The sequence below is a fragment of the Odocoileus virginianus genome, chromosome 5, assembly GCF_023699985.2.
Source record: "Odocoileus virginianus isolate 20LAN1187 ecotype Illinois chromosome 5, Ovbor_1.2, whole genome shotgun sequence".
NCBI classification, from domain to species: domain Eukaryota; kingdom Metazoa; phylum Chordata; class Mammalia; order Artiodactyla; family Cervidae; genus Odocoileus; species Odocoileus virginianus.
In genome coordinates, this window is record NC_069678.1 from 74588194 (window position 1) to 74606464 (window position 18271).

Genomic DNA, 18271 nt, shown 5'->3' on the forward strand with positions numbered 1-18271 from the left:
TGCCTGCCAAGGCAGAAGATGCGAGTTCAGTCCCTGAGTTGGGAAGATCCGCTGGAGGAGGAAATGGCACCCCACTCCAGTATTCTTGCCTGGTAAATCCCATGAACAGAGGAGCCTGGCGGGCTACAGTCCGGAGGGTCCCAAATAGTGGGACACAGCTAAGCATGCACACATGCATGTACACAAACAGAACTGAAGGATAAGCATGAGTTAACAGGGCAAACTGAAATTGTGGTTCCAAAGCCGAAACACAGAGTACAACAAATTCAAGAAACTGAAAGAAACTCATAGAACAGTGGAGTTTTGGGGCAGGTAGTAGGGATTAGGTTGAGGGGTGATAGGAGAAAGGAGGGAGCAATTAGAGATCGGTGCTCAACATGATGGTGTACACATAGAAAGCACTATGTAAATATTTGCTAGATGAACGTCTCATTTGCCTGAGAAAGTGAGACCTTTGGGAAAGCCAAGTTTGCGAGCAATTATTTGTTCTCTTGTTCTCTAGGAGACATTGTACTGGGTGAGTTAAAAGCCTAGTTTCTGATACCAACTACTTAGATTAGTATCCTGGCTTTGACAATGAGTAGCAGAGGTGACCTAGACAAATTACATAAACTCTTTTGAGTCATTTATTCTTATCTGTAAGTTAGAGATGATAATAATACTTCATATGACTGTTGTCAAGATTAAAATTAATATTTGTAAAGCATTGGAACAGAGCCTAGAACTAAGCACTCTGTGTTGGCTGTTATTATTCCTCCATTCATCAAAACATTTATTGAGGGACAGAACTGCGATAGAGGCTGTGAAAATAAGATGTGGCTCCAGCCATGGAGGAGGACCATAAAGTCTGGTGAGGGAGAAGATTCATAAATAAGTAATTACAATACAATATGATCAAGCAGGGTGATAGCAGTAGGTGCTGAAGAAGAGGGAGTGACTCATTCTCTCCAAAGGAGCCAAAAAAAGACAAGGGAAACTACAGAGGGGAGAATGCATTTAAGTTGGGTGAAGAAGAATGAACAGTTTGCTAGCAAAGAAAGGCAATAGAGTTTATCATGCCAAGGAAGTACCACGTTGCAAAGGCTTAGTAGGATGCAAGCCTAAGGCATGTTTAAGAAAGGAAAAGGGGCACTAGAAATCTTCTATGTTCCAAGGTCTATGCCTGACACGTTTTTAAAGTTACTTCTTTTACTTTTCATAAGAACTATTACCAGTGTACCCACTCTACTTGATACTCATATAGTACCTACTGCTGCAGTCACTTTATGTATACAAACCTTATGAAAATTGTGTGAAATAGGTGCTATTATTATTCCTGTTCTACAGATGAGGAAACTGAGGCAGAAAAAGGTGAAGTACCTCAATCAAAGTCATATAGCTAGGGAAGTGGCAGAGCCAAAATTCAAGCCTGTAGTTTGACACCAGAATCTGTACTCTTCACCACTAACCTATTCTGCACCCCCAACTCCCACCTACTAGTTGATGATCTTGATCTGCTATAGTTATGGAAACTAGATATCCAAACTAGTTGGAAGTGCTTGTAAAGTAAGAGTTGAAGGTCACTTCTGGGAGAAAAGTGTGTGAACTCTTGAGCATGTGCAATCTGCCCAAGACTGTACATAAAATTGCTTGAACATGACTCCTTCCCCTCTCTGACTCTCACATTTGCTTTAGCCAGCAAATATGGATTGGGGGTAGGGTGGATATTTATTGGATTACACAGGATGCCTCAAGCCATACATGTTTCTCTGGGGGGTCCATTTTAAACTTGGATCCTCCAACCAGCAAGTTGCTCTCTCTGGAAACAAAAATGTTTAAAATACCCCCTTCACTGTAGGGGAGGACAAAAGTGCACAGAAAATGCAACAGACAAGACACATGACAGAAAGTTAGGATTTTATCTAGAGCTAGGCAGAGCCATATTAATTCACAAAGAGTAACATTTCAGGGGACAATCAAGAATATAAGAGAGAATTTTGCAGGCTTATTGGAGGAAGCAAACTTCCTCAGGAATATGATCCATTAAGATTGTACTTAAAGTGAACCTTGAGCCAATACAGTTATGGAGATTTAGATTAAGGGCTCCAGGCAGAAGAGACTTTATAAAATTTGGATAGTGCCAAAAGGAAAGTCTAAACTGGACCTGAGGAGTTCACTTTGGTTAATAGTTTCCCCTAGTTTTCTTAGAAAGGAAGAACTGAAGTTTAAACCAGGACCTACTAAAGCAGCTTTGAAGATCAGTAAATAGATTAATCTGTAAGTCAATGGGCAATAAACCGTACATTTCCATTTCAGAGCAAGGACTTGGTCTTTCTCAGTGAACACTTTTGTGACCTTTGTAAAATCTCCAGTTAAAGAATCCCTCTGTGTATGTCCTATAAATAGCAATCTGGAAGGTTAGACCTAAGTTGACGTGTAGTCAAAACTCTGTCTTCCAGAGTGGACAAAAAAGAGAACACTTCTTTTTAGTCTGAGTGTAATATATAGAACACGAACTTCCTGACAACTCCAAGGATGTTCAGACTTCTCTGTGTGTGTGAAACTGCTGGAGAGCTGGGTTCTGGAGAGGTGGAATTTATAGCAACATTATGTCCCAGATTTTTGAGGACAGCTCAGATTTCAATTATCCTATCTTGTTGCAACTATAAGTATGCTTATAAACTTGCACTCTCATGTATCCTAATTTGAATAGAGGAAAATATGGGCATAATGTAACTGATTCCTTCTTGGACTTTATAGTCAAAGCTATGGTTTTTCCAGTAGTCATGTACAGATGTGAGCGTTGGACCATAAAGAAGGCTGAGTGCTGAAGAATTGATGCTTTTGAACTGTGGTGTCGGAGAAGACTCTTGAGAGTCTCCTGGACTACAGGGAGATAAGACTAGTCAATCCTAAGGCTACGGTTTTTCCAGTAGTCACGTATGGATGTGAGAATTGGACTATAAAGAAAGCTGAGTCCTGAAGAATTGATGCTTTTGAACCATGGTGTTGGAGAAGACTCTTGAGAGTCCCCTGGACTGCAAAGAGATCCAACCAGTCCATCCTAAAGGAGATCAGTCCTGAGTGTTCATTGGAAGGACTGGTGCTGAAGCTGAAACTCCAATATTTTGGCCACCTGATGTGAAGAGCTGACTAATTTGAAAAGACTCTGATACTGGGAAAGATTGAAGGCGGGAGGAGAAGGAGACGACAGAGGATGAGATGGTTGGATGGCATCACCAATTCAATGGGAATGAATTAGGGTAAACTCTGGGAGTTGGTGATGGACAGGGAAGCCTGGCATGCTGCGGTCCATGGGGTCACAAAGAGTCGGACATGACTGAGCAACTGAACTGAACTGAGGAAATCATCCCTGAATATTCATTGGAAGGACTGACAATGAAGCTGAAATTCCAATACTTTGGCCACCTGATGCAAAGAGCCCACTTATTGTAAAAGACCCTGATGCCGGGAAAGATTGAGGGCAGGAGGAGAAGGGGGCGACAGAAGATGAAATAGTTTAGATGGCATCATTGACTCAATGGATATGAGTTTGAGCAAACTCCAGGAGATAGTGAAGGACAGGGAAGTCTGGTGTGCTGCAGTCCATGGGGTCGCACAAAGTCAGACATGACTGAGTGACTCAACAACAATGATAAATATAAGTAGCAGAAGGAGGTCATCTTTCGGTTAGAGGGGTAACAGTGCTCTTCAAAGAGTATTCCTTGGTAACAAGGTGAAAGAAACCTGTCTTAGGTGTGAAAGAGGCTGGGAGAAACTCCTGCAAAACTGAGACTGTGTGTGCCATTTGGAGAGAACAGAAAAGTCCAAGGGAGAGAAGTCTGGGGACAAAATAGTAAGAGGCGGCTCCTAGTTAAGGTCAGCTGTGTCCCTGTTGAAGAGGAGGAAAGGGCTGAAAGTTTGAGAAAACAAGGACAGAGAGGGAGAGGGAGAGCATTAATAGAGAAGTTTAGAGAGAAACTTAAGACTCAGGAGAGTGAGGAGAGAGAAGGAAAAGATCAGGAAGATCAAGAGCGGAAAAATGGAGTGAGAATTGGTAGAAGGGAATTAGAGTAAGCAAGCGTATGTGGGCCAGAGAGACAAAGTGGAATCTCAAGATTTCTCTCAAGGTTATAGATGTCTGGAGGGCCCTCGGAGGAATGTAGGGAGAGATCTAAGCCTGGGCAAGGATTCTGGAACTGGACCAAGGGTTGTCTAAACAAGAAAACTTCAGAGCTGCATATAAGATCTGCTTGAACTGCTAATCCCTCCAAGGATCTCTTTGACAGTCTCCCCTCCAAAACTGTAAGTGATCTTGGGTCATATTCTCTGGGGAACTTTGGAGACACAGCAAGATGTTTCATTGATGTTGCCTACCCTTTAGGTAATCTCTGTCTAAAATATTGTTGGCTTGTAAGGTGGGGGTACTTGACTATTTAGAAGGTGTGTTTGCAGACTCCAGGGGGACATCAAAGTAACTAAAGTGTGACAAGTCCCCCCCCCCCCCAAAATCTGGCACTCCTGTGTTTTTAGTCAGTATTTTTTTTTTAAGGAAATTGTGTTTGTGGATACTATAGCCTTTATTCAGAGATTCTGAGAAACCTGTCATTTTTAAAGCTTTCTCTCCCACATAGCAGGGAAATAGAATTTAGGATAGATCTTTTAAATTAATTTGGTAATACACATCAGGAAGCTTTAAAATTGTCATACTACTTGATGTAGAAATCCTCCATCTTAGAATTCTGAGGAAATATCTTTTTTATTTTTAAATTTTATTTATTTTTGCCTGTGCTGGATCTTCATTGCTGTGTGGGCTTTTCTCTCATTGCAGCAAGCAGAGGCTCCTCTCTAGTTGCAGTGCACCGGCTTCTCATTTTTGTGGCTTCTCTCGTTGCGGAGAACCGGCTCTAGGGTGCCTGGGCTTCAGTAATTGTAGCAATGGAGCTTCAGTAGTTGCTTCGTTGCCTGTGGGATCTTCCTGGCCCAGGGACGGAACCTGTGTTTCCTGGATTGGCAGGCCGACTCTTTACCACTGAGCCACCAGGGAAGCCCTGAGGAAATAATATTATAGTGCTTTATGTTGCTGCTGCTGCTGCTAAGTCGCTTCAGTCGTATACATTTAAGGCAAAAAGCACTATTTAGAATAGAAAAAAATTAAAAGTAACTTAAACGCCTAACAATAAGGGACTGGTTAAGCAAACTATGACACCTTCTTTTATATAAAATTTTACAGCTGCTAAAACTGTATTTACAAAGAATTCTTTTTTTTTTTTTTTTGCTTTTTATTTTATTATTATTTTTTCCATTTATTTTTATTAGTTGGAGGCTAATTACTTTACATCATTGCAGTGGTTTTTGTAATACATTGAAATGAATTAGCCATGGATTTACATGTATTCCCCATCCCGGTCCCCTCTCCCACCTCCTTCTCCACCCGATACCTCTGGGTCTTCCCAGTGCACCAGGCCCAAGCACTTGTCTCATGCACCCAACCTGGGCTGGTGATCTGTTTCACCCTAGATAATATACATGTTTTGATGCTGATCTCTTGAAACATCCCACCCTCGCCTTCTCCCAGAGTCCACAAGTCTGTTCTATACATCTGAGTCTCTTTTTCTGTTTTGCATATAGGGTTATCATTACCATCTTTCTAAATCCCATATATATGTGTTAGTATACTGTAATGGTCTTTATCTTTCTGGCTTACTTCGCTCTGTATAATGGGCTCCAGTTTCATCCATCTCATTAGAACTGATTCAAATGAATTCTTTTTAATGGCTGTACAAAGAATTCTTAACGATGTGGAGAAATACTTATGATAAAACCAGTCAATCCTAAAGGAAATCAATCCTGAACAGTCCTTGGAAGGACTGATGCTGAAGCTGAAGCTCCAATACTTTGGCCACCTGATGCAAAGAACTGACTCATTGGAAAAGAGCCTGATGCTGGGAAAGTCTGAGGGCAGGAGGAGAAAGGGTGACAGAGGATGAGATAGCTGAATGGCATCACTGACTCAGTGGACTTAAGTTTTACCAAGCTCCAGGAGGTAGCGAAGGACGCGGAAGCCTAGCACGCTGCAGTCCATGGGGTCACAAAGAGTCAGACACAAATTAGCAACTGAAGAACAATGAGAAAACATTAAACAAAAAATATATTATGTGCAAAGTGTGATCTCAACTGTTAAAATGCATTAAAAAAAAAAGGCTGAAAGGAAATATGCCCAAAAGTTGTTTAGACTGATGATCTTAAGATAGGGGGGTATGGTCTATTGACATTGTTACTTTCTTCTTTGTATGCTCAGTCACGCAGTCGTGACTGACTTTGTGACCTCATGGACTGTAGACCTCCATCCTCCTCTGTCTCTGGAATTCTCCTAGGCCAGACTACTGGAGTGCGTTGCCATTTCCTTTTCCATTTTCTTCTTTATGTTTTCCTAAAATTTCCAGATTTTCTGAAAAGAGCATATAATTCTAGTATAATTAGAAAAAAATAATAATTTCATTTTAACAGTTTAAGATTGGGTTAAATATTGGGTTGGCCAAAAAGTTCATGGGGATGAAATTTTAACTTTTCACTCAACCCAATATTTACAAACATAAAAGTCATTTATTAGAAAATAATTTTAGAAAAGATTTAGGAGTTGTAAAATACACATTAAAGGAAATAAAGCAAAATTGTTAAAAGGAATAAAATAAAACTTTTACTTTAAAAATTTATTTTTTCAAGGGTGAAACAGATCACCAGCCCAGGTTGGATGCATGAGACAAGTGCTCAGGGCTGGTGCACTGGGAAGACCCAGAGGGATGGGATGGGGAGGGAGGCGAGAGGGGGGATTAGGATGGGGAACACATGTAAATTCATGGCTGATTCATGTCAATGTATGGCAAAAACCACTACAATATTGTAAAGTAATTAGCCTCCAACAAATAAAAATAAATGAAAAAAAATTTATTTTTAATTTTTATTCTATGAAAAATAAAACTTAACCTCTGAAAATGCAAATAGTTATGAAGACTATATAGTAAAATGAAAAATGCATATGATTTAAGGTTAAATGAAAATAAAACAAAATTATTAAGATTACAACTATCCAGTCCAACACTGTAAGCAACTACATACAGCTCACAAAAACTGTAGGCACCCAGTTAAAGGAACTTCTGTACACATATAGTGGCTAACACTTGAACCTTTCCACCTTTGCACTCTAGCCCTTTGTTTTTTCATTTTAGACATGTATTTCTGACCTGGTTTACTTCTAGATTCTGCCTTGCTCTAGCCAAAATACATTCAGAGACAAATTTTGGTTATGCTTTTCCATATCTGACCTAGTCTCTGGTACTGGGCTATCAGCACAGGCCAGCTGTCTTATCTTGAAGAGCTGTTTTTTTTTTGTTTGTTTGTTTTTTGTTTTTTAAAGAAGAAAGACTGTTATGAAATCCACTATATGAAAATGCTAATACTACTATAGTAGAATTATCCACAGTTCATGCCCCCTTTCCTTAGGTTTGAGACTTTGCAATGTGGTTATGTGAGGTCTATAATAAAAAATATTCAAAGTTTGAATTAAAGTCACTTGCCAGGTACTTTCAAAGGTAATTGGATTCCCCTCCCTTTTATGATTTCCAAGGATGGATATAAAATTGATAAACCATTAGCCAAGAGGATACTGGGTCTGAGATCCAAGCTGGGTCAAAGAAACTGTTCTTCACCTTTTTCTCTCCAAAGGAGACTCTGCACAGCCAAACCAGAGATATGGGACTATCCAGAGCTTTATATACTCCCCAAAGGCTGTAGGAACAAGTCAAGCTTTTTAATGTGTATGCCCAGTCGATTCAGTCGTGTCAGATCCATGGACTGTAGCCCATCAGACTCCTCCGTCCATGGGATTCTCCAGGCAAGAATACTGGAGTGGGTTGCCATGCCCTCCTCCAGGGGATCTTCTTGACCCAGGGATGAAGCCCATGACTCTTGCATTGCAGGCAGATTCTTTTACTGCTGAGCCACCGGGGAAGCCCACACTCTAAAATGGTTTCCCAAACCCTTCACAGTCTATTGCCATCCTATTATTTCTCCAAATTTATCTCCCAGTAATCTGCTAACCTTTTTCTTTCTTCCTTACCCTATACAACATCCAACTATTTGCCATTCCTTAAACACATATTTGCTTTGTTTAAAATTGATATATACAATTCATATAGTAAGAAGTACAAAACTTAGGTGTACCACTTATTGGTTGCTCACAGATGTATACACATGTGTGACCTCCACCCAGATCAAGATCTAGAAGATTTCTAGCACTCTAATAGGCTCCTCTGTGCCCCTTTCCTGTCCATGTCTACATCCTCATGCAGACATAACTATTTTGACTTCCATCAACAAAAATTAATTTTGTCTGTTCTTGAATTTAAAAAATGGAAACATGCCATATGTATTCTTTAATACACTCAGTGTATCCTAATGTTTCCTCTGCCTGAGAGTGGAATGCTAAATATCTGTCAGGTGCTAGCGTTTTCCCATTCAGCAGACATTCTTAATTCATCATTTTAAAAACTCGTTCTATTTATTAGGCTGTGCTGGGCACAGGATCTTTAGTGTGGCAGGTGAACTCTCAGTTGTGGCATGTGGGACCTAGTTCCCTGATCAGGGATCAAACCCAGGCCGCCTGCACTGGGAGAGCAGTCTTAGCCACTGGACCACCAGGGAAGTCCCCATCACTCTTTCTTATTGTACCTAGACTGAGTTTTAGGCTCACTTTCTAAACTGTATACCAGAAGTCGCTACTGGTTGTTCAGAGCTGGTGATAGTGAAACCTCCCTGAACAAGAACAATCTCTTCTACATGAGAACTTTTATCTGTACCATGAACAACACATTTAAGAAACCATTTAGGTCTTATTATTCTAACACTGTACACCTGTTACATCTTTCTGATCTGTCCCTTTTTTCTGTCCTACTTCTTCTGCTTATTTCAAGCCTTCATAATCTCTCACCTGATTTTCTACAACAATCCCTGTTTTCCCCACCTTCAGTTTTGGCTCCTCTATTCTTATCTATGCACTGCTAATTAATCTTTTCTAATATCCAAGTATGACTACATCATTCTCTTGGTTGAAACTCTTTAAGGCCTACCTTTCAGGTACGGCCGGGTGCCTAGCCTGGTACTGCAGGCCTCATGATCTGGCGCTCCAGTATCATCTCCTGTACCCTGCCCTCCACTGTGCCAACTAGTTGCAGATTCCTGGAGCACGCCCTGCCCTTTTTCTTCTCTACCTCTTGAATGCTCTTCCTCTCCTTTAGATGGCTATTTCACTCACCCTTCAAAGATACTTCAAGAATATTTATTTTCCAAAGTTTTCTTGATCATTCTTCCCTAACAAATTATTCTCTCCCAGACAAAATTAGTTACCCCTTATTTGTGTTTTCATAATGTTTATATATACACTTATTATGGTAATTATCACATTCTATTAGTATTTGTTTATGTTTCTGAGAGCTCCTTGAGGGAAGAGAGATTTGCAGCTCCAGAACTCATCAGAGCATGTCTTTTTTTTTTTTTCTTTTTACAACTTTTTAAAGTTCTGGTAAAGTACACATAACATAAAATTTATTATCTTTACCATTTTAAAGTGTACAATTCAGTTAGCATTAAATGCATTCATAATGTGCAACCATCACCACCATTCATCTCTGCCACTCTTCTAATCTTGTAAAATTGAAACTCTACACCTATTAAACAATAATTCTTCATTCTCCTCTCCCCCAGCCCCTGGTAACCACCTTTCTACCTTCTAGGATTTTGACTACTCTAAGTATATAGAATCACACAGTATTTGTTTTTTTTGTAACTGATTTATTTCCTTTGGCACACTGTCATCAGAAGTTCACCTGTGTTGTAGCATATGCAGAATTTCCTTTCTTTTTAAGGCTGAATAGTAGGCCATTGTATGTATATACCACATTTTGCTTATCCATTCATTCATCAATGGATATTTGCATTACTTTCACTTTTTAGCTATTGTGTGGATAATGTTGCTAAGAATATGGGTGTACAAATATCCCTTTGAGACTTAGTTTTCAAGTCTTTTGAGTATATGCCCAGAAATGTAATTGCTGGGTTAGATGGTATTATAATTCTGTTTAATTTTTTTGAGGAACCACTTACTGTTTTCCACAGCAGCTGTATCATTTTGTATTCCAACCAGCATTGCACAGGGTTCTAATTTCTCTACATTCTCACAAACACTATTTTCTAGTTGTTTTTTTTTTGTTTAATTTTTTGTTTTATGGGGGTAGCCACACTAATGAGAGTGAGATACAATGATATCTCGTAGGTTTGATTTGCATTTCTTTAATGACTGGCAACGCTGAGCATCTTTTCATGTGCATATTGGTTGGTCATTTGTATATTTTCTACAGAGAAGTGTGTATCAGGTTTTTTGCCCATTTTGAATCAGGTTGTTTGGTTTTTTTGTTGTTGAGTTTTACTTCACTCTATACTGTAGACATCAGATACATGATTTGAAATATTTTTGCCCATTCTGTGGGTTGCCTTTTTACTCCATTGATACTGTCTTCTGATGAACAAGTATTTAATTTTCTTGAAGTCCAATTTGTCCATATTTTCTTTTTTTGCCTGAGCCTTTGGTGTCATATCTAAGAAGTCATTGCCAAATCGAATGTTATGAAGTTTTTGCCTTATATTTCTGTCTAAGAGTTTTATTATTTTAGGTCTTACAGTTAGGTCTCAGATTCATTTTGAGTTAATTTCTTTATATGGTATTAGGTAAAGGTCTCACTTCATTCTTTTGCAATATGACTATCCATGTACTATTTTCCCAAGCAAAAAGACTTTTTGCCTTTGAATAGTCTTAGCACTTTCATTGAAAATCATTTGATCATATATTATCTGGGATTTATTTCTGGAAAGAAAGCATGACATTTTAGAGGATTCAAAGATGAATCAGAGTATAGATTATCCTCAGTTCAGTTCAGTCACTCAGTCATGTCTGACTCTTTACGACCCCATGAACTGCATCAAGTAAGGCCTCCTGTCCATCACCAACTCCCAGAGTCCACCCAAACCCACGCCCATTGAGTCAGTGATGCCATCCAGCCATCTCATCCTCTGTCGTCCCCTTTTCCTCCTACCCTCAATCTTTCAGGGTCTTTTCAAATGAGTCAGCTCTTCGCATCAGGTGGCCAAAGTATTGGAGTTTCAGCTTCAACACAGTTCTTCCAATGAACACCCAGGACTGATCTCCTTTAGGATGGACTGGTTGGATCTAAGGGATTAAGGGACTCTCAAGAGTCTTCTCCAACACCACAATTCAAAAGCATCAATTCTTCAGTGCTGAGCTTTCTTTATAGTCCAACTCTCACATCTATACATGACCACTGGAAAAACCATAGCCTTGACTAGATGGACCTTTGTTGACAAAGCAATATCTCTGCTTTTTAATATGCTATCTAGGTTGGTCATAACTTTCCTTCCAAGGAGTAAGCGTTTTTTAATTTTGTGGCTGCAATCACCATCTGCAGTGATTTTGGAGCCCAGGAAAAAAAAAATCAGCTAACACACTAGAATTGGTCATAGGGAGATCATTAGAATGGAAGTTGGATCTCATTTTTGTTTTGAAGGAAAAGGGGAAAAGATATGATTTAGAAGAAGTAAAATAGCTCACTTAAAGGGAGTTTATATCAGAATTATAGACCTTTAGACTCCTATTCAGCTTTAGTTCATCTAGTTCACATCCTTGTTTTTATATATGAAGAAAAAGAGGCCTAAGAACTTACAAAAAACATTATAGTAGGAAGATATCACCTCAGTAAAGGAAGAATTTCTAACATATAGCATAGGTAAACATGGGAAGAAATGAGCTCTGTATTAAGCACAAATATTCAAACAGAGGTTGTGTTGCTGAGTTAGAAGCAAGGCCCCCTCTTGGGGCTCCAGCTGAACTGAAGATCCCCTGGCTGTCAGGGGGTTCTTTTTCAATCAGTTTTGCACTGCCAATAATGAAACTGAGTTTGGTACACGCAGGCCAGGCTTTTATCCAATGGCCAGAGAAGGAGAAGGGGAGTTCATGCTCTAAAAGCACTTTTTAAGTGAAAAGGTCAACAGGGCTCTAGGAAAGGAGCAGAGATTTTCAGGGCAGCCAGGGCATGCACAGTCTATCCTGTTCCTTTGCATGCAGCACCAGTTGTGCCTAGCAGAGTACAAACCCCCACTTTGGGTGGAGACCTTAGCAAGGTAATGAAGCAAAGGTAATTTTCAGATACCTCTGGGTTTCATCTGAGCTGGAACATTCCTGTGATCAAGTCAGAGCTGGTTGGGGGTGGTTGACCACTGTATATTTCTCAAAGCACTTATCTCTTATGGTACAGCTGCAAGGCATCTCTGCCAATACTAGGAGGTAACTTGAAACAAACACAGAGATAAATCAGGGCAAGTGTATTTCAGCTTTCAGGGGTTGGTATGGAAACAAAGAGATAAATCAAGACAAGGAAAGCAGTGACCTTTAGCTTACTTTATCCACCATCTTGGATCTAGCTGTTTCACTCTGGTTTTATCATAGTCCTTTGTGGCATCCTGTTGATAAAATACAACTTACAATACCCATATAGTAAAGAAAATACAAAATATAATACCTATATAGTAAAAAAAAAAAAAGTCAACCAACAGTTTCTACGCCTGGGACCTAAGCTTCATAGCAGGTAAGTAAATTTTGCTGTAGGAGGTAGATCTGATGATCTCTCTGCCTTGCTTGCAAATGTTCTGTGATATTAACTTCATTTTAACTTTCATTGTAAAAAGGCTGCCCTTTAAAATGGCACACATGGCCCTTATGATATGGTCCTAGGTTACAATTATAGCATCATCTCTTGGCCTGTATATAAGTATTTGGTATATACAACTATATGAACTCCAGTGTCTTTTCTAATTCTCATTTCTTATTTACATTAAAGAAAAAAGCCACCCTAAAAAAAAAGAAACAGACCATTTTAACACACTTCAAGCAAGTACACTAAAGGGTGTGGCTGTAGTTAAAAATTCCACACATTGAATCTTCAGAACAAATTAAATGGAATTAATGGATAGCAAGCAGTCACATGTGCTAGTGTGAGTCTGGGGCAGATGAGAAGAAACTTGACTTTAAGCATAAAGGGAATTAATTTTTGTTGAATGTTTACTAGGATAGGCATTTTAACATATTTTAGCTTATTTAATTCCAAGAATGCAAAAAGATAAAAAGAAATCAATTCTTTACACTATCTTTGAGGTAAGCGTTAGAGGCTCTGGTATTGCATGCTGTTTTTAAGAATCACAAAATTTTAAACTTTGAACCTACCTTCTGCTTTACAGATGACTTAGAGTGTCAGCAAGCAATTTCTAGGTACTTTCTGACTATCAGAATTGTTCTGGGTGCTGGAATACACAGGTGAAGAAGACATATTAGGACCTTATCATGGGACTCTTTTTGACTGGAGAGTATCATCATCCAGAGTCTATAAAAGGTTACCAAGCACTGAAGTTTCTCTCCTTGAAGAAATCAGGTTATTTGGGAGAGAAAAAAGGAGTCTTAGAAAAAAACTTTAGTAGATCTGATTGTATCTTTCTCTTACTTATGAATGTTCAGTAAGTTTCCATTAACTACAGGATAAAACCTGTGTGTTTTTTTTTAAATAACATACATGCATGGCCTGTTATAATTTGTTCTCTTTAAGATTTACCAGTAGATCTTGGTTTTAGCAGACTTATCTCTAAGGAACCTTTTTTGTTCTGATATAATTTACTCATCAAATCACCTTTTCACTCAATATGATGATTTTTGGATTGGGTTTTCCTGTCACCTAGGATACAAGAATACACAGAAGAACAATACAAAAAAGATCTTCATGAGCCAGATAACCACGATGGTGTGATCACTCACCTAGAGCCAGACATCCTGGAATGCGAAGTCAAGTTGGCCTTAGGAAGCATCACTATGAACAAAGCCAGAGGAGGTGATGGAATTCCAGTTGAGCTATTTCAAATCCTAAAAGATGATGCTGTGAAAATGCTGCACTCAATATGCCAGCACATTTGGAAAACTCAGCAGTGACCACAGGACTGGAAAAAGGCAGTTTTCATTTCAATCCCAAAGAAAGGCAATGCTAAAGAATGTTCAAACTACCACACCATTGCGCTCATCTCACATGCTAGCAAAGTAATGCTCAAAATTCTCCAAGCCAGGCTTCAACAGTACATGAACCGAGAACTTCCAGACGTTCAAGCTGGATTTAGAAAAGGCAGAGGAACCAGCGATTACATCGGCAACATCTCTCGGATCATCGAAAAAGCAAGAGTGTTCCAGAAAAACATATACTTCTGCTTTATAGACTATGCCAAAGCCTTTGACTATGTGGATCACAATAAAATGGAAAATTCTTAAAGAGATGGGAATAGTAGACCACCTGACCTGCCTCCTGAGAGATCTATATGCAGGTCAAGAAGCAACGTTAGAACTCGACATGAAACAACAGACTGGTTCCAAATAGGGAAAGGAGTATGTCAAGGCTGTATATTGTCACTCTGTTTATTTAACTTCTATGCAGAGTACATCATGAGAAACACTGGGCTGGATGAAGCACAAGCTGGAATCAAGATTGCCAGGAGAAATATCAGTAACCTCAGATATGCAGATGACACCACCCTTATGGCAGAAAGCAAAGAACTAAAGAGCCTCTTGATCAAGGTGAAAGAGGATAGTGAAAAAGCTGGCTTAATACTCAACATTCCGATCCCATCACTTTATGGCAAACAGTTGGGGAAACACTGACTTTATTTTTGGGGGCTCCAAAATCACTGCAGATGGTGACTGCAGCCAAGAAATTAAAAGATGCTTGCTCCTTGGAAGAAAAGCTTTGAGAAACCTAGCCAGCATATTAAAAAGCAGAGACATTCCTTTGCCAACAAAGGTCCATCTAGTCAAAGCTATGGTTTTTCCAGTAGTCATTATTGATGTGAGAGTTGGACCATAAAGAAAGCTGACTGCAGAAGAACTGATGCTTTTGAACTGTGGTGTTGGAGAAGACTCTTGAGAGTCCCTTGTACTGCAAAGAGATCAAACCAGTCAATCTTATAGGAAATCAATCCTGAATATTCATTGGAAAGACTGATGCTGAAGCTGAAACTCAAACTTTGGCTACCTGATTTATTTGAAGAACTGACTTGTTAGAAAAGATCCCAATGCTGGGAAAGATTGAAGGCAGGAGAAGGTGACAACAGAGGATGAGATGGTTGGACAGCATCACCAACTCAATGGACATGAGTCTGAGTAAGCTCCAGGAGTTGGTAATACACAGGGAAGCCTAGCATGCTGCAGTCCATGGAGTCACGAAGAGTTGGACATGATTGAGCGACTGAATTGAACTGAACTGATCACCTAGGAAGATAATAGAGTATGAATATTGATCCACTGGGCAATTATATTTCTAATTACTTATGATGAAATATGACTTTTACTGTAAGTAATTTTCATCTGAGTTTGGGTGAAACTGAACTCCCAGAACTTCTGAACTGGAGACTTAACCACAAGCATGAAGTCTTTCTTGCAAGTATCAGATGTAAGTCCTTAGACTATTTATACAGAACAGTCAGATATTTATCATTTAACTTCTCATTAAATGGGTGATTCAAAGGAAAGAACACAGAACTGATATTCTAGAACTGCCTGTGACTTCCTATGTGACCCTGGCCACTAATGAAGTCTCTTATACCTTAACTTCCCTCATTTTTCACATAGAAATACCTGTGTTATATGTGTTTTATTGTGATGACAAATAGGAGTATAGTTGCCAGAGTTTTCCTTCAACAAGCATGTAGGCATTATAAGGAATACAAATGTTAAGTATTTGCACTCAAGTTTATAACTTACTGGAGTCATACAAATGTTAAGTATTTGCACTCAAGTTTATAACTTACTGGAGTCAGACTCATAAAAGTAATGTGTAGGGATTCAGAGAATGGAGGAATCTCATTCGGTGGCCTATGGGGGTGGTGGTGATGAAGATGATTTAATAAAGGAGGTAGGAGTTAAACTGGATTTTGAGTAATAGGAAAAGTGGTAGAAGAGAGTTATCTGGAAGGGATAAGAGCAGAGAGGCACTGGGATTCTCAGTCTGGCCCCCACCTTTGTTTTCAGAATCATTATTTTCTGCCCACTCCAGACAAAACAATGTTCTCAGGATCACAGACATGTGTCCAGCACATAATAAGCAAACTTTCAGGGTTCAGCTTCTACCTTTTCCATTAAAACTTCACCCAAGTGGGATTTATCATGCACTCCTCTGTATTAGTCCAGCTCTTGATAAGACCTGTTGCCTTTTTTGTAGTCCAATAGTAAACTTCCTTGCTCAATGGTGAACTTTTTTGGAGACAGGAATCTGGCTTGGCTTTGTAACTCTGTGTTTTGCTCTTATTAAGTAATTGGGAAATTTTATTCCATTGAACTTGCTCCAGGGACCTTGATATCACTCACCAACGAGAAGGACATGTCAGTATCATCTTACTATCTCTACAGGTTTTAAATTTGGGATCTGCTATTTTCCTTACATCTCTGTGAAGTAGTTATTTTGTTGTTGAAAACTTACATATAAAGAAACTCAGAATGTATTTGGCTAAAATCAAACAACTGGTAAGTGTTGAAGCTGGGTAGGGCTCTTTTAACTTGAAATGGCAACCCATTCCAGTACTCTTGCTTGGAGACTTTCATTTTCAGAAGAGTCTGGCAGGTTGCAGTCCATGAGACTGCGGAGTAGGACTGAGCAAGTAACACACTTACTCTGTGCACTACACCTGTGCACCACACCTGTGCACCCTGGCATGAAATGGGGGGGGGGTGGGAGGGTAAAGTGTATTAATACTTAATTCTCAGAGCTCTAGTTTTCTCATTTATAAATGGGAGTAATAGCACAGACCTCATGGGATTGTTCTAATTTTTTTGCGGGGGTGGGGTGGGGTGGAGTGCTGTGCCACTTGTGGGATCCTAGTTCCCTGACCAGGGATCACACCTTAATCCCCTGCATTGGAAGCTCAGAGTTCTAACCATTCATCAGCAGAGAGAATTCTCTGTTATGAGAATTAAATGGAAAAACATATGAAATCTCTAGCTCAATGACTAGCACTTAGTGGTCCCTTCTCATCAAACTTCAGATTCATATACATATAAAAAGATAAATAAGAAGTAACCAGTTTTGGAGTGCAAAGAAGATGGATCCTACAGAGAGGAAGGCCCTGTCTGTAGACTTTTATAGGTTCCAGCCTCTGAGTCACATCATGAGAAATTTTATCAGGTAGTATCCCAGGTGGCTCAGGGGTAAAGAATGTGCCTGTCAATGCAGGAGATGCCAGTCCATCTCTGGGTGGGAGGAGATCCCCTGGAGAAGGAAATAACCACCCACTCCAGTATTCTTGCCTGGGAAATCTCATGGACAGAGCCTGGTGGGCTACTGTTCACAGGGTCACAAGATAGTCCGACACGACTTAGCAAATAAATGACATCTTGTAAAGACTTAAGATTTTGCATCTTCCCTCACGTCCACCCTATCATATTCTTTTCCTGCCTTAGCATGTGTCACCTGCAAGGACTATAGTTGTGTGATTTGTCCAGCTTTGAGGTTAGAGGTTGGCTGAATAATCTCCAAGGCTGGGACCTTAAAAAAATTAGGACCTGGGCTTCCCAGATGGTTCAGCGGGTAAAGAATCCACCTGCCATGCAGGAGACACAGGAGACACGGGTTCAATCCCTCCGTGGGGAAGATCCTCTGGAGGAGGATATGGCAACCCATTCCAGGATTCTTGCCTGAAAAATCCCATGGACAGAGGAGCCTGGTGGGTTACAGTCCAAAGTGTTGCAAAGAGTCGGACACGACTAAAAAAATTAACCAAACCATAAATCTTTCCTATCGGGACTTTAAATAACTACATGGAGGAGCCTATATTAAAAGCAAAAGGGGGAGGAGGCTCATGGATGGTAGTTGACGCCAAACCCACGTAAAACTAAATAAGTGATTTCTAAAATCTTTTTCCGGGCGGCGCGCGGATCCGGGGGGATACTCTTAAGATTTCTCTTGCGCTCCTAACTCCAAAAATTGGCTGCATTTTAAAAGAAAAGGATTTCAGCTTTGGTGGGTTGGTGGCAAAGGTGAACAGACGGGGAACGGTGGGGGAGACCCAGAGGATTCGATTCCTCTGTCTGCCTACTCGCTGGTGGTCACAAGCCCGGGCTAACCGCCAAGGGTCCGCGGAGGCC

The 18271-nt window shown here is 39.9% G+C and overlaps 1 long non-coding RNA gene across 1 annotated transcript; it reads right to left on the reverse strand.

Annotated features, from left to right (window-relative positions):
• Positions 1–4768: 4768 nt before the first annotated feature.
• On the reverse strand, positions 4769–16783 carry LOC110123493 (uncharacterized). Its single transcript, XR_002309530.2, has 5 exons — positions 13910–16783; positions 13328–13404; positions 12495–12567; positions 12258–12395; positions 4769–5030 (listed from the first exon to the last, which is right to left on the reverse strand). It is a non-coding gene; the product is annotated as an uncharacterized lncRNA (long non-coding RNA).
• Positions 16784–18271: the final 1488 nt, after the last annotated feature.